Source organism: Neofelis nebulosa, chromosome 14, assembly GCF_028018385.1.
Source record: "Neofelis nebulosa isolate mNeoNeb1 chromosome 14, mNeoNeb1.pri, whole genome shotgun sequence".
NCBI lineage: Eukaryota > Metazoa > Chordata > Mammalia > Carnivora > Felidae > Neofelis > Neofelis nebulosa.
In genome coordinates this window covers 47,413,425-47,428,911 of record NC_080795.1, presented here as the reverse complement: position 1 = coordinate 47,428,911, position 15,487 = coordinate 47,413,425, and the positions used below count along the sequence as shown (strand labels likewise).

The 15,487-nt window shown below is 43.0% G+C and overlaps 1 pseudogene; it reads right to left on the bottom strand.

Annotated features, from left to right (window-relative positions):
- Window positions 1-3,531: 3,531 nt before the first annotated feature.
- On the bottom strand, window positions 3,532-15,146 carry LOC131494534 (small ribosomal subunit protein uS19-like; annotated as a pseudogene).
- Window positions 15,147-15,487: the final 341 nt, after the last annotated feature.

Sequence of the window (15,487 nt, the reverse complement as noted above, 5' to 3'; positions counted from 1 at the left end):
GGATCTCTTTCCAAGTTCACTCACGAGGTTGTGCCATAGACTGTCGGGTGGAGGGCTCAGTCACTTGTCATGTGACTCTCTCCACAAAAATGTCTGAATATCCTCAGGAAATGACATCTGGTTTCCCTAGAACAAGTGACAGAGAGAGGGAGAGAGAGAAGGAAACAGAAGCCTCATCATCTTTTATAACCTCATTCTGGGAGTGGAGTATACCATTCCTGCTGCTGTATTCTGTTGGTCACACAAATCAGTCTTGATGCGTTATGGGAGAGAACAACACCAGGGTGTGAATATCAGGAGATGGGGATCGTTGGAGCCATCTTAGACATTGCCTTCCACATACGGGTCATTTTTAAAGCTTAAGGAAAAACAAACTTGAAAAACAAATGGACAGAGTAGACCCACATACCTTCATTTATGACAAAGCTATATGCAGTGTGGTAAGGATAGGACAGTCTTTTTAATAAAAGAATCTGGGCTAATAGGATATCTAAAGAAAGAAAGGAACTTCCTCCGTACTTGACACAAAACAAGTTAATTCCAGGTGGATTATAAACTTATTATAATTTTTAATGTTTTTAATTTTTTTAAATGTATTTTTGAGAGAGAGAGAGAGAGAGATTGAGTAAGTGGAGAAGGGGCAGAGAGAGAAGGCGACACAGAATCCTAAGTAGGCTCCAGGCTCTGAGCTGTCAGCACAGAGCCTGACTCAGGACTCGAATTCATGAGCTGAGAGATCGTGACCTGAGCCAAAGTCGGTGACTTAACTGACTGAGCCACCCAAGCACACCTTTTTAAAAATTTTTAAAATGTATTTATGTTTTTATTTTAGAGAGAAAGAGAGCACAAGCAGGGGGAGGAGCAGAGAGAGAGTGAGAATCTCAAGCAGGCTCCACACTCAGCATGTGGGGCTCAATCCCATGACCCTGAGATCATGACCTGAGCTGAAATCAAGAGTCAGTCGGACACTCAGGTGACTAAGCCACCCAGGCACCCCGATAGATTGTAATTTTAAATGTTAAAAGTAAAATCATAAGCCTTCCAGAAGATAACACAGAAGAATACCTTCATGACCTTGGAGTAGGCCAAAAGAAAAAAAGAAAGAAAGAAAAGAAAAGGAAAGAAAAAAAGAGTGAAAGAGAAGAAGAAAGACTTGTACAAATCCATAAGAAAAAGGCAATCTAATGGGAAATGATCCAATAAATTTGAATAAGCAATTCCAAAAAGTGGATATTTAAATAATCAAAAAGCATAAAAAATATGCTAAAAAAAAAACCTTGTTTTTAATTTATTAAAACAAAGGCTTGTAAAAAGTTTTATCATGTGTGATAAAACTTATCAAATCAGTTTTATAGGAAAGCTTAAAATGTCCTATATGACTCTTAAAAGTAGTTTTCATTTTGGATTCTGTAATATTATATTTTTTCTACAACAATTGAAATATTTTTTTTCCTGGCTGTTATATTTTAGCCCGAGACATTTTGCCTTTCTAATGTGACTGTATATTTCTTATTTCGGCTGTTAGCTGTGTCCCCCAGTTTGTAGGATTCACAAGTACCCCCCAGTCTACAGAACCTGAACTTCTCCAGTTTAGAAAATAGAAACAGAGAGAATGGGCAGATTCAGAGGGAAAGAAAAATTAAGGGGAAGAAAGTCTGAGAGTGGAATTCGCCAGGTTGGAATCTGGGAGAGAGTGCTGGTGAGTCACCAGGTGCCTGGGTTGCCCCAGAGGCAAAATGCAAAATGGGTTCTTAGCTGGGATAGGCTCACCATGCCTACCCCCTTCTGTTCCCTGCTCCAAGCATCTCAGCCCCGTGAAAGGAAGACAGCCTGTCCCAAAGAGGGGCCCCAATCCTGGCCCCCACATTTTTCATGACAAAGATAGTCTGTGCCCAACCACATTAGGAGCTCCTTAATGCCTCTGGTAATAGGCAAACTAGCAGCCCTTGGGGGATTAGGGAGGATTCTGACCAAAAAACATATATATTTTGTTGATATGCTCAGTGATTCTTTTTGACGTGAGGCAGTACTTTTTTAATTAAAAAATTAATTAATTAATTTTTAAAAAATTTAGGGGTGCTCAGTTGGTTAAGTGTCCAACTCCTGATTTCGGCTCAGGTCATGATCTCACGGTTCGTGAATTCAAGCCCTGCATCAGGCTCTTTGCCGATGATGTGAAGCCTGCGTGGGAGTCTCTCTCTCCCTCTCCCAAAAATAAATAAATAAACATTTAAAAAATGTTTTTTTAACTGAAATTTCACATAAAAATCGGGTTTCGGCTTCTTTTTAAAAGTCAGATGATCTAGCAACACCGGGCAATAATGGCCCTGAGTGAAGATAGATGCTTATGTCAGCTCAGCCCCTACCGCACCTGCATCTCCGAAGTCTTGTGCTGGGCATCAGCCATTTCTAATCACCTTTCTACTGGTTTTCTGTCATCGTTTTCTGCTCTTATGCCTTTAGCATAGATGAGGGAAAAAACCCAACAAAACCCTTTAGACTGAAAGGGCCACCTATTTTAAGAAAACTGTGAGAGACTATTTCTCTGTGGAAATCAAGAATATTGCTATGTTTGGGGCGCCTGGGTGGCGCAGTCAGTTAAGCGTCCGACTTCGGCTCAGGTCACGATCTCGCGGTCCGTGAGTTCGAGCCCCGCGTCAGGCTCTGGGCTGATGGCTCGGAGCCTGGAGCCTGTTTCCGATTCTGTGTCTCCCTCTTTCTCTGCCCCTCCCCCGTTCATGCTCTGTCTCTCTGTCCCAAAAATAAATTAAAAAAAAAAAACGTTGAAAAAAAATTAAAAAAAAAAAAGAATATTGCTATGTTTATTATATAAAGAATGACTGTATCTAAAGAACACAAATCAATATTTGTTATAAAAAACCATAAGGAGAATAAGGATAAATGAGACAATACAGGATGAAAACTTTGCCAAACTAAAAAAGAAGATAAACATTTCAAAAGGTCATTTTAACATGTGAATAAAGTGAATGAAGTTGCTGCAATATGAGGTTATGGGGACAGCTGGGTGGCTCAGTCAGTTTAAGCATCCGACTTCAGCTCAGGTCACGATCTCAAGATCTAGTCCGTGGGTTTGAGCCCCGCGTCGGGCTCTGTACTGACAGCTCAGAGCCTGGAGCCTGCTTCAGATTCTGTGTCTCCCGCTCTCTCTGCTCCTCTGCCTCTCATTCTCCCTCTCTCTCTCTCTCAAAAATAAATAAACATTAAAAAAATGCGGTTATGAATTTGACATCAGGACATTTAAACCTTTACCGATGTGAGCTTATAAAAGTATTTATTGAATGCAGCAAAATATATCTGCCCTAACCAGCAACTGGGAAAAACTGGAACTCAGCATGTGCAAAATGAGGAGGGAAAAATTAGAGGTATGGTTTTTTGGGCTTGCCAAAGGAGCCCCCAGTCAATTGCACTTTTTTCCCCACACCTAGGTTCTGAACAAGGTGAGAAACAAAGTAAAGATTAAAGATGGAGGCCAAAAGGTCATTTTTGTAATCGAGAGAGGCACATTAGAGGTCAGGGTTTAATGGGAGAACCACAGTGGGCCTGCAGCCTGAACTCCAGAGTGGCAGTCTCCGGGGGTCCCGGGCCTGCAGACAGACACTGGGAGAGCACAGGAAAGGCTGTGCTCCCTGGAAAGGCCGTGCTCCCTGCAGGCAGGTACTGTTCAAGACAACGAAAGAACACGAGCAGCCGAACGACATGTGCAGTTAATTTTCCAAAATTTTCACATCATTTAAGCGACTCTAAAATTATCAGTGGTGTATTCGATTGACGAGTGCACAGGTGTGAACAGTACCCTCTAGTTAGCTGTGTTAATGAATGATGTCAGCAAGGATTTGGATGGGACCAAAGAATTCTTAGTCATGGCAACCATGACAGGAAAAGATTTGGTATTATATGCTGTGCAGTATAGGCTACAACTGATAAATTTCGTTGTATGCCCTCTGATGGTGTCCTTGTGAAGGACTATGTGAATGTCAGACTTGCTTTAAATCTTTTTTTTTTTAATTAATTAATTTATGTATTTTGAGAGAGAGAAGGAGATCAAGCAGGGGAGGGGCAGAGAGAGAGGGAGAGAGAAAGAACTCCAAACAGGCTCTGCCCTGTCAGTGTAGAGCCCCATGCGGGGCTTGAACTCTCGAACCATGAGATTGTGACCTGAGCTGAAACCAAAAACTGGATGCTTAACCAACTGAGCCACCAAGGCAGTTTTATTTTTGAGAGAGAGAGAGAGAGAGAGAGAGAGAGAGAGAGAAAGAGAGAAAGAGAAGGAGACAGAGGATCCAAAACAGCCTCTGTGCTGAAAGCAGAGAGCCGATGCGGGGCTTAAACTTATGGTGAGATCATGACCTGAGCCAGAGTCAGACGCTTAACTAATTGAGCCACCCCAGGCACTCCAGACTTGCTTCAAATCTTAATCTGTGGTGGTAATATATTTATGTTCATGGAACATAGAAATGGAAGCTATTGAACAGCAGAACGCAGCAATGAAAGCAAAATATGCCAATGCTGAAGTATCTAATTCTGCAAGTATCTTAGGAGTGGTTACCCTAAATGTAAAAACATAAGCCTACATTTATAAATAGTTGTCTTCCACTATGAAACAGAATTCAACTAATCCCACTTGGAGGATTCAGTGGAGTGACACAACATGAAATACAAGACCGACAGTAGCATTTAGGGATGTAAGGAAAGGTGAACGTTCTGTGAGTCTGACAAAAGAGGGGTGAAATAATACCTACCATGTACAGACAGCCTTGTAGAGTCTCTTCTCACCCTACAGAGTGTCTTTCTATAGGTTGGGTTTCCACAGCACTTGAAATTCATGCTTGTATTAGGACTCTGAGTTGCAAGTACTTGAGCTGGCCATGCAAGTGAAAATACATTATTGGGATCCAGGGGTCGCACGGAATCCAAAGACAGAAGTGCGTGTAGGTCTCAAAAAGGGTCTGTGGCCCGTAGCTGGGTGGCCTGTCACCGCCTCTCATCTTGGTTTCTCACTGATGGTCCCGCCATTCCTCTTTCGCGGCAAACTGCCTTGCTGTGTTACTCATGCACTCCATGGGCAGAAGATGGTTTCCTATTCCATTCAAGTGTTTATGATTGACCCACATGGAGGAAACCCACTAACTCCGTGTCTCAACCTTTCTCTCTGTCCTTCTCTCCTTCTCTCTCCTCCCCTCCCACACCTGTTTCCCCTTCCCCATTTTAAGCTCCTAGGAGAAAAATACGATTGGCCTAGGTTGGATGAGGGGTTCAGCTTGCGGCAGGCAGCGTGCAGGAGAAATAGCTACCACTCCCTGCACCAATCCCACTGCCACCAATTTAGAAGGACAAGGTTTATAATCCAATAGGTGTCCACTACAACAGGGTATGGTGAGTTTGTGGGATTCTTCTCCTGGCTAAACACATACACACACATGCACCACGGGTTCAAAGCAAAGCATTGAATCTTACTCCTTTTACTGCTTTCTATTCCTAGCTCAGTGGCCTAGATGTTAGTGAAAGGAATCTATGTGGTAAACTGAATATGTATTTGTTGTATGATTGACTGTAAAATGAACAGACCCTGCTTCCAGGGCAAAACACACATATTTGGGTATATATGTATACACACATACATACAACATATATGCATGCGTGTGTGCGCGCACACACACACACACACATGCACACACTGAATGAGTTATGTCCCTCAGGATTCAATCAGAAGAAATTAGTTTAGGATACTTTAGCCAGAAACAGATTTCAGTGGAAACATATGGACAGCTAACAGAATCAAGAAGAAATCCAAATATTCAGGCTCAGGAGGGACAGGAACTGAGACTGCTCTCAGGTTCTGAGTCAGCAGAAATGAGTTGCTCAGGGTGCTGGCACACCGTTTTCTGCCCCTTAGCCCAAGATTCAGATCCCAGAGAAGGCATCTAACTGGCCTACCTCTGGACAGATGGCCTCCTGCCTGCTTGCTCTAGCACTTTGACTCATAGACCCACCAAATGGCATCCACTGGGACAAGGGTAGGGGTCCCCACGGCAACAGTGGGAAGAGGGGTACGGTCCAGATAGGCAAAGACAACAGAGGTCGCTGCCAGAGCCCTTCGTACTATCTTGGCAGCGATGCCTCTGGGGAGGCGCAAGTGGAAAATGAGCCGGCTGCTGCCTAGTCCATTCATTTGGTCTGCCAGAAAGTCTCTGGAAAGCCTCCTCCTGCCTCAGCACCTAGCTGGGACTCCATCCAGGAATGTCACCTGACTATGCTCCCTTTTCTCCAACCTTCTTAAACAGAGTAGATCTGGGTAGGAGTCTGGACCAACACAGCTTTGGTGGAGTTTGACTCATCCCTAAACATTCTGGGGGCACTTTCTAAATTATGAAAACCAAAAGAAACAGCAACGAGGGGAAGAAGGGGGCCCTTTCCCTGGGGCGGCACGGGAAAACTTGAGCTGGTATTGAGATAAAGCTTTGGATAATTTAAACTGTTATCCAACTGCAGGATCTGGGGCAAATCCTCAAAAGTGTATGGAACTAGCAGATGTCCTTGAGAGAGCCTCTCCAGTCTTCTAGATACAGAGTTTTCCAGCCAGGTGATTTTATCTCATAGGTAGGGAAGCTGAAGTCTATTAATTTCCAGATCGTGGTTTATTGGACTGAAGTGACTGGCCCAGCCTCAGTCTGCCCACAGCTGTTCTAGAACATGGAATACAGTGCCTGGGAAGAGCTCCATCTCAAACTGAAGTCAGACCCCTTCAAGGCAACCTGAGTGCAGAATCCCTTCTATTTTAAAAAAAAAAACTCCTGCCTCTGTGGAGTCTTTCCAAAACATTCGATCTGGTTTGCATAGAGACTCTCTTTGTTTTCTTACTCGCATTTCCCTAATTTATGTAATGTTCAAGTAAATCACTTCCATTACAAGGGGCATAAATAGGTCTGGTGACAAATACAACTGAGCCCTGGCATGCTTGCCCTCAACTGAGAGGGCCAGAGCCTCTTGGAAAGGAGCCCCCAGCTGTGATGGGCTTCCTGCCTGTTACACAGAAATACTGACAACAGTTGATTCCAGATGGTAGGTTTATGGATTATTTTTTTAGGTACTATTTTATAGTTTCTAAAATTTTTGTGGGCTTATATTATTTCTTATAACCAAAGAAACATAGGTCTTTATTTTATTTTTATTTTTATTTTGAGAGAGAGAGTGCACGAGCCGGAGAGAGGGGCACAGAGGGAGAGAGAATCTTAAGCCAACTAAGCCACCCAGACACCCCAAGAAATACAGGTTTTTGAAGGCTTGTTTACACATTCTTCACCCTCCATATTTTTCAATATTTGTTAGGAATATAACAGAGATCATCTTCAAGGATTTTGTGGCTAAAGAGATAAAGATCTTAAAAAAGATAAAAACATCAGGGCATCTGGGTTGCTCACCTAATTCAAAGTTGGAGTCTTGATTTCAACTCAGGTCATAATCTCACGGTTCGTGAGATGGACCCCATATTGGGCTCTGCTCTGACAGCAAAGAGCCTGCTTCGGATTCTCTCTCTCCCTCTCTCTCTGCTTCTCCCTGTGCTCGCTCGCTCTCTATCAAAATAAATGAACTTTTTTTTGTAAAAAAGGAAAAAAAATCTTTTTTTTTTAACATTTTATTTATTTTTGAGACAGGGAGAGACAGAGCATGAACAGGGGAGGGTCAGAGAGAGGGAGACACAGAATCGGAAACAGGCTCCAGGCTCCGAGCTGTCAGCACAGAGCCCGACGCAGGGCTCGAACTCACAGACCGCGAGATCATGACCTGAGCTGAAGTCGGCCGCTTAACCGACTGAGCCACCCAGGCGCCCCAAAATATCTTTTTTTTTTAAATGGTAAATAGAAGAGAGGTTTCATAGATTTGTGGAGGACATTAGCGTTTACCCTACTTTAAGCAAGCCCCTCTATATAAATGGTAATTGAGGTGAGAACCAACCATTATAAAACCCCCTTAAATGGGCCAATGAAGATAGTATTTTTTAAAGTTACCTTATATAGCATCATATATTATTTACTTCCTAATTTTTTTACCGCAAAGTTATGGAATTCATTTCAGTAATCACTGTGGAAAGAAAGAATACAATAATCACTCATAATCTTAACCACCTAACTGTTGGCATTTTTGTTACAAGTTATTTTCTGCTGTAGAACTTCAAGCCATTTAATAAGTCTTGGCCTATTTTTAGCCTCAGAACAACATGCAAAACAGGCCAGGGAGATGTTCTTGTTCTCATAAGTGAGGCGTGGCGTCCACTTCCGACTGCTCTCGGCCAGAGGTTTCTCCAGAGACAAGCTGGCTGTGTCACATGAGGGACACCTGTACCCTGGGGACCATTAGCACATTCCCCAGAGGTAAGCCAATTCTCACAAACTAGACTAAGATCACTAAGGGCCAGGAGGAAAGATTCAAGTCACTTGTTTCAAAGATTTTTGTTTCTTTTTGTAAGTCCTTTGTTTCATCTCATCTCTCAGAAATTTTATATCGATTACTTTTAAGTTTTGCACCTGAATTTGATGTAATCATGTGAAATATTTAATCTGCCATGTGGGATCCTTTCTGTAATGACCCGAATACCCATGTAGCTAAAATTTAACATGAATTTTTTAAGTTGTTTACCTTTCTGTGGAAATACAAAGCAGTTGGAAATAGGCCAAATAGCCCCCCACCCAACCTCTTTAATTATAACAAAAACTCTGGAATTTTTTTTTTTGTTGTTCTATAACATTTTCTGAAACTATTGTCAAACCGCAGAATAATTATTTTCATTGGGATAACTCGCCGGCACTTTTGTGTGTTTTAGCCCAGAGAATCCAAACAGAACCTTGTTTACTTTTTCCACACTTCAGGAACCAGAGTAAATTCAGTCCAAAGAACCCTAGGGGAAAGGGGGGGGCGGGGGAAAGTAAAAGAAAAAAAGCCTATTCATTGTGCACAACTGAAATTAGCAAAAAAGGCTTTATTTACACTGGACATTATCATCCTAATTAAAAGGGCAAAGCAATACATCCATAATGATAGGTAATTGTCCTTGAGAGTACTATTAATGAGATTTGATCATTGAAAGCTTGCGTGGGGTCATTGAGATGTTAATGGAGTCAAATTCTTTGAGCAGCTCAATTTTTGCCGAAGGAGCATTCCCTTTGGGCAGAGTGCATTTTTCTGGGCATCCCCCTTGACAAAGCCTTGCCTGGGTTCAAAGTGGTACTGTTTTTTCTTGGGTGCTTTTCTCTTGGTTAGATTAGCTTCCGGGAGAAAGGCCGGCAGTGTTGCCCTGCTCTGGGTTGTGGCTGGTGGCTGCGGTCGGTCAGTCTGCCCAGGTGGGCAGCGGGCCAGCCAGCCTGCCTCTGTTTGCTGTTACACCTGCCATGCCCCTGTTCCCACCTGTTGGCTCCTAGTGTGGGACACTGCTTTTGGGCTCTGGTTTTCTACCTCAGTGAGCATTCAACAGTCTGTTTTGATGCCTTGCTATTAGAACCTGGTTTTACAAAGCGAGGGATGGACTTGCCTTTCTGGGAAGTCAAGGAAAATAGTGCGATTCAAGCTTCCGCTGGGACGTTACTTCTATTACTGTTTTAAATCAAGGCTGGTCTTCTCCCTTCCGTGCGATGTTAGACCATACGCAACTGCTGCTTGTTAACCATTTTTGATTCTAAAACTGTTAATTTTATGTGACTGAGGTTAATAGCTGAACTCCGTGGAGCACAACGAGGTGAATTATGGCAAAGGAAGAGAAAACTGACGTTTAAAACTAAAGTCACACTATGTGCTAGACATGATAACCCACTCATACCTCGAATTATCCCTAGAACGCAAGCTATGTGAGGGCAAGGGGCGTACTTGCCTTGTTCACAATCACCTCCCTGTTTCCAGAGATTTTCACTAGGCGGTGGCATAAAATGGACTAGGACATCAATAACAGCTTGCAGGGTGCATGTGAATGTGAGCTCTCTTAGATACATGTGACATACAGGAAAAGTGATCAGCAAGGTGCCCCGCATATCTCCATACACATTAGGATGGAGAAATTGACACTCAGAGAGGAAATAATGTGCCCGAGGATAAACCGCTCAGCAGTGAAGGCGAATTCGAGCCTTTTGGTTAAATCCCAAGTCCACGTTATTTCCATCATGCTCATGCAGTTGTATTTCATCAAAGTTCCAATCTTGTAGCTCTTTCTGTTCTGCTCCCCACAATCCTCCAGCCTCCATCCCTGAGTCTTAATCATGTTACCAGTGAAGTCTCTGGCTCTACCGCGGGTTTACTGTGTGACCTTGGAGAAGTTATCTTCCCTCTCTGAACCTTAGTTTCTTTATCTGTGTAAAAGGGAAGTAATAATGCTGACCTCACTGGGTAGTTACAGGATTTAAAATGAGGGTGTTTGTGAGAGACTTGGCTCACTTTAAATTTTTAATAAATAGCGATTCTCCGCCCTCCTCCTAGGGATTAGAGAAAGCAAATTCACTTTGCTTAAATGCATATAAAAAGGTTTCAGACAGTTTCTCAACAATGAGGATCTTTGTCAGTGAATATGCAAACCTGAAATAAAGAAAGTTAAGAAACCTTGGCTAGCAGTATCCCTATCTGTCCTTATGATCAGCCTCATCAAGAAGGCTTTCCTCCTTAGAAAAAAGCAGAGGCTCCAATTTGAGACACTCAGTCTCTGATGGAAGTGAACCCCCTCCTTCCCTGACTCCAGCCCATGCTGGGCACCAAAGGATCTTAGAGTGGAAAGCCCTCCCTCCCGGTGTTCCCTTTGTCATTAGCATATGGGCCAAAACTTAAAAGGAAAGGTTGAGGGGGTGGGGAAAGGGGGATGGGGAAAGACAGTGTTGCAGTTCAGTCTTTTCTGCGTGCTATGAAATGTGCAAAAAAGAAGACAACTCATAAAAATTCACAGGTTTCAGAATTCAAAGCAAGACCACTAGTGTGTTACTGTGATCGCTTTAATGACATCGTCAGATCCCAGGTAAATTGACCACAGGTACAACTCACCGAGACATTAAATGTTCATAGCACACACTTTGTGCTTACATGACAAATGTAAGAAACAGTTTCAGCTATTTTTCCATTTGTAATTGTTTTCTCTGGACCCTGATGCTTTGGTCATTGTTCATCATGGCTCATCAAAGAGCTTTTATTAACTCAAGTCTTCAGGTTAATTCTGCCTTAGAAAAGGAGTTGGATTTCAACGTGCTGCCTTGAGTCTAGGGATTGGCATGATCCTGTGCCTCTCCTTACTGCAAGATGCTTGGGGACGCCCGCGAGGGCCCTGCATCATGTTGCCCAGGGGCGCACATTCCGTTTTCCCTCTCATGTAACCCAAGGCAAACATCTCAAATGGACCATTTAACCCCACTCCCCACTTTCCTTCACCTCCGTTTGATCTCAGCCTTTAAAAAAAAAAATGGACTCATTCAAATTGACATATTCAAACTGACAAAATGCAGTTTTCTGTAACTACCCCTGAAAACACCATAGGGATGGTCTTTATCATTGTGCAGGATCAAAAGGAGAAGCAAAGTGATTCAAACAACTGTTTGTTTATGTCATGCAGGAGGGAGTGGGGGGCAGTCTTGAGAGATGGCATTCTGTTTCCTTCCCACTTCTTTCTTCTGGTCCTGTACATTAGCCCATGCCCTCGGGGCCAGCAGACCAATTTTCTTCTGTTGGGAGAGACTGCCTGTCCTTCATTTGGCCCACACTTTCCTTTTTTTTCTTTTAATTTATTTTTATTTTTTTTTTTAAATAACTGACTGTGTAGATCTCAGCCTGATTTTCGCTTTGAGGCCAGATGGTCTTTGCATGCCAAGAGAGGGAAAGTCTAAGGCTGAGATACGTGTGGATGTCGGATAGGTCTGCTGATACCTTTCTGGATTAGACAAACACAAGCCAGTTTACTTGCAAAAGCTTGTGTTTGCTGTAGCACTTACCTTCTTTAACTTAATGTCATGTTTATATGAAATACCTGGAAGCAGTTACATGCTATGTGAATGGTTCTTTTATTTATTATTATTATTATTATTATTATTATTATTATTATTATTATTTTAAGTAGGCTCCACACAGGGCTGTAACCCACCACCCTGAGACGGAGACCTGAGCTGCGATCAAGAGTCAGATGCTTAACCTACTGAGCCACCCACGCACCCGAGTAGTTCTTAATTCACAGAAAGAATTCAGGACACCAGCAGCCATTCTGGCTTCGCTTTTCTAAGATGCCCCAACCCTGTTCCACTGTCACCAGTTGGGTTATTAACTAGAGTGTTGGCATTCCAAGAGGCAAGAATATATCAAATACAGGCACAGCGAGTGCTTTTCAACCTTCACTACGCACTGCATTCCCCTGGGTGATTAAAAAAAATGCAGTTGTCCAAGCTTTACCCTAGAGATTCTGATTCAATGTTTTTAAACGTTCTTTGGGTGATTTTAATGAGCAGCCAGGGTTTAGAACCCTTGGGCAAGGCTCTCTCTTTTCCCAGAAATATCCAGAATTATTTTATAAGGATCTATCAAATGAATTTGTGGTTTGGTGGTCTCTAACTACTGAAACTAGAGCTATATGATTGTGCCTTATGTAATTAACTCTTCTATCATTAAGACTAGTGGATACTCTAGACTCCAGTCTTTTCAGATGGAAGACGGAGGTTTGTTTATAGGACTCCAAACAGTACTTGGTAGCACCAAATCTTTTCTTTTTTTAATTTTTTTTAATGTTTTTATTTATTTTTGAGACAGAGAGAGACAGAGCATGAGCAGGGGAGGGGCAGAGAGAGAGGGAGACACAGAATCCGAAGCAGGCTCCAGCCTCTCAGCTGTCAGCACAGAGCCTGACGTGGGGCTCGAACTCAAGGACTGTGAGATCATGACCTGAGCCGAAGTCGGACACTCAACCGACTGAGCCATCCAGGCGCCCGGGTGTCCCCAAATCTTAAAGCTGTCTCCCTCAAAAGGCTGGTTATGTGGGGTGGTGAAAAAAAAAAAAAAGAAGGAAAGAAAGGACTTAATGGAACCTAGCCTCTTGTGACATTGGATAGATTCCTTAAAGATTCTGCCTCAGTTTCCTTATCTATAAAATGGAGTCAATAAGAGTAGCTGTATTACAATTTTTGAGATTAAATGAGTTAATCCACATAAAGTACTTTGAATACTTTTTGGCTATAGCAAGCGCTCAGTCAATAACTGTTGTTATTATAACTCCAAGACTCCTTCCTTTGACCCAAGTTCATTTGACTGCAACTAAAATCCTCTCCCTGCCTTCAGGTTCTACTCTCTCATTAGCTGAATGAAATTCATATCAAGAAGGAGAGCAAGCCTAGCTGGAATTGTGAAGGCATGTCTGTTGCTGGAACCCTGTGAGAAAATATTACTTAAAAGGGACAAAGTCTAGGGGCGCCTGGGTGGCTTAGTTGGTTAAGCATATGACTCTTGATGTTGGCTCAGGTTACGATATCATGGTTTGTGAGATCAAGCCCCTTGTTGGGCTCTGTGCTGATAGCACTGGGCCTGCTTGGAATTCTCTCTCTCTCTTTCTGCTCTTCCTCTATTCATGCTGCTCTCTCTCTCTCTCTCTCTCTCTCTCAAAATTAATAAACTTTCAAAAGGGGGGACAAAGTCTACACCTTTGAGAGTAGTCATGCCCCTACACAGAATAGTAGGGGCCGCCATAAGCTGTTTGCTCAATAGGGAGACCAACTTAGGGATTCCCATCAGAGCAGCATCCTGAGATTTTGATTTTGTTCTAGGAAGGCTCCTCAAATACAAGCTGATGCGGTGGGTCAGAGGCCCCAGGTAGTGGACAGGACACTTGGTTTCCAGTCTTGCCTTTGTGTTGACCAAACCATCAGCTTTTAAAGCGTCAGTCTCTGTGGCCATTGTAAAGGATGAGTAGGGTTCTGAGGGCTCTATCCATACCAAAAAGTCTGTTTAAATCCAAAAGTCTGTTTGTAGGTGGCTTTTAGTCAGTCGAGCTAATTGTTTGTCTATTTTGCTGATTCTTTTCAAAGAACCAGCTTTTAGTTTCATTGATTTCTTTCCTATGGTTTTTCTAGTCTCTATTTCCTTAAATTTTCACTTTAATTAGTTAATTAATTAATTATTATTTGGGGGTGCCCGGGTGGCTTAGTTGGTTAAGCGCCTGGCTTGGGCTCAGGTCATAATCTCACAATTCGTGGGTTCGAGCCCAGCATCGGGCTCTGCGTGGACAGCTCAGAGCTGGAGCCCGCTTCAAATTCTGTGTCTCCTTCTCTCTGCTCCTGCCCTGCTCATGCTCTGTCTCTGTCTCTCAAAAATAAAAATAAAAAAAATTTTTAAAATAATGATTTTTATTTTTTTTTATTTTTTATTTTAGAGAAGTCTGTGCCTTTATTGGTGGAACAGCCTGTGGGGTGCCTAGGTGGCTCAGTCAGGTAATTGTCCGACTCTTGGTTTTGGCTCAGGTCATGATTTCATGGTTTGTGAGTTGGAGCCCCACATCGGGCTCCATGCTGGCAGTGCAGAGCCTGCTTGGGATTCTCTCTCTCCCACTCTCTCTGCCCCTCCCCCTCTTGATCTCTCTGTCTCTCTCTCAAAATAAATGAAATTAAGAAGATAGAAAAAATTTACTGGTGAAACAGGCTACTTGAGAGGGTTAAAGCTGAGAAGTAGGTGGCCCTGATGACAGGTCGGCCAGGCTTCACAGGCTTGTGGATGATGGAGAACTCATCCGTGTAGTGGCCAATCGTCTGGGACTTGATTTCTACCTAGTTGAAGATCTTGCCATTGTAGACATCCACCATGCTGCCCACCATCTTGGGCAGGATGGAACGTGCATCTTAACCACCTCCAGCTTCCCTATGTGGGAAGCCTCTTTCTTGACCTTGCACGGGAGCTTCAGTAGGGAGTGCTGCGTCCTCCACAGACCTGGGCTGAGCCCCGTGTCTTTTGGGCACCGCATCAACTGCTTGTAGGACGTGTCCAGCAGCTGGTTCAGGTCTGCCCGGGTAGGTGAGCTTGCGGAAAGTGCGCTTCTCCTGCTCCATCTTGTGCCATCTTGTCAGCTCTTCCTAAATTCCCATTTTAATCACCATTTCCCTCCTTTTGCTCATTTTAGGTTTAGTTTATTCCTTTTGCAGTATCTCAGGATGGAAGATCAGGTTATTGGTTTGAGATCTTTCTCCTGAATATAAGCAGCCACAGCTATGAATTTCCCTCTAAGCACCGCGATAGCTGAGTTCTGTACATTTTGATACGTTGTGTGCTCATTTTCATTCACCTCAAATTATTTTTTTTAAGTTTTACTTATTTAAGTAGTCTCTGCACCTGTCGTGGGGCTGGAACTCACGACTCCGAGATGAAGAGTTGCACGCTCCTCCAACGGAGCCAGCCAGGCACCCCACCTGAAAGCATTTTTTTGATTTCCCTTTTGATTTCTTCTTTAATCCATTGGTTATATAGAAGTGTAGTGTTTAAT